Source organism: Penaeus monodon, chromosome 31 (genome assembly GCF_015228065.2).
Source record: "Penaeus monodon isolate SGIC_2016 chromosome 31, NSTDA_Pmon_1, whole genome shotgun sequence".
In the NCBI taxonomy this organism is placed as follows: domain Eukaryota; kingdom Metazoa; phylum Arthropoda; class Malacostraca; order Decapoda; family Penaeidae; genus Penaeus; species Penaeus monodon.
In genome coordinates, this window is record NC_051416.1 from 32,690,321 (window position 1) to 32,691,904 (window position 1,584).

The 1,584-nt window shown below is 39.8% G+C and overlaps 1 protein-coding gene and 1 non-coding gene across 2 annotated transcripts in view; both read right to left on the reverse strand.

The window, feature by feature from the left end:
- LOC119593182 (transcription initiation factor TFIID subunit 11-like) overlaps nucleotides 1–1,584 on the reverse strand; it is a gene marked incomplete in the record, with an annotated part of 72,269 nt that overhangs the window by 22,165 nt on the left and 48,520 nt on the right.
- On the reverse strand, nucleotides 1,423–1,530 carry LOC119593211. The gene has a single exon (XR_005230513.1). It is a non-coding gene; the product is annotated as a U6 spliceosomal RNA (small nuclear RNA).

Sequence of the window (1,584 nt, forward strand, 5' to 3'; positions counted from 1 at the left end):
TCAATGTACTGGAATTTAATGGTACTATCTTAGTGAAAAAGTATAGTTATAAAGTAGTAAGTAAAAGATTTCTTGATTACAAAGTAAACTTTACCAGTTCTATAGAAAATAAAAATTATGGGCCATGCTAATTTACTTTTTATCGTTCCATTTTTTTAGGATATGCACTCCCAAAAGGAATAAAACTTATAGGAATTTTCAGCATTACATTTTTCTTTCTTTCGCCTTGTGTCGATAACAATGAAAGATCACATATATTCACTTACACCTTTTGGAGTAGCTTGGTACTGCCAGTGGGTGGGCATCTGGGAAGCACAGCTGGAAACAGGTACTAGGTAAGCGCTCAGGGGTGATCTGCCGAAACTTTTCAACAAACTTTAAGAAACGACTTAAGGACCTTTATGAATGTCTTATCCCGATGACAATCCACATCATAAAACTCAGCATTTCATTTATTTTTCGTAAAAAATCTTGACATGCCACCATTCTGAACTGAGAACATTGATTTATTTATTTTGACTTGTTAAAATATTTAAGTATATGATACTAGCAGAAGTAATCAATAATTAGTTACATAAACCTAATTACCGAATCATTTATATCTCCGTGAAATAAAAAAAGGACAAAGTTTGCCTGTGTTGGTAAGGCTACTACGAGCCAAAACACTCCCCGGGCGTGACCCCACTACTGCTCGACACGGGCTTTTGGCTGCGGGGTTTTTCCCCCCTGGCCCGGTTCACACCTCCTTAGTCAACCTGGACGCCCTTACTCCCCAAGGGTGGCCATATTATGCCAAGCTTAGTGCGGACACCCAATCAACTTTGGTGATCTCGCAGCAGTGTCCCCCCCCTCAAGCCATCCTCTAGCCCCAAGCCACCGAGTCGCCCGGTTTTACAGAGCCTCGCCACAGACTCCGGCTCTTGATTCTATGCTTGTCTCGAGTAACAAACATAATATTGATCTAGATGAGGTAAGATAGCATATTTAGAAAAAATACATAGCTTATAGCTGTATATATCTAAACACATGGGCACCATACAAGGTCTATATAAATGCTCTTATAGACCTTGGACACACACATTACGTACCGCGCTTTTCATACATACCGTGCGAGCACTCACTCTCTTTATCCCCCACCCCACATATATGAGTGCGTGTATTGCGTAAACTATATATCACAGTTGACAAAACTCGAATCAATTTAATGGAAATATCTTCTGCCTTCCCATTTTCTATGGTAACGTGCAATTTGCTGTAAGATACGGCGACAGAAAAATGTACTAGGTGTCACGCGCCTTGTCGGGGCGCGAACCTGCCACCCACGTGCATCTGTCCAGAGTTTTGGAAAAATTAGTTAATAACACGCTATTACTTTATCGAAAGAATATAACTTTGAAGCAAGAACAGTAAGCATATGCGATTAAAAAATTGGAACACTTCACGAATTTGCGTGTCATCCTTGCGCAGGGGCCATGCTAATCTTCTCTGTATCTTTCCCAATTTTAGTATATGTACTGCCGAAGCAAGTACAAGAATTTTTATATACTTTTAGGAGATTTTGAACTTCCGGTGATGTGTTTTAAC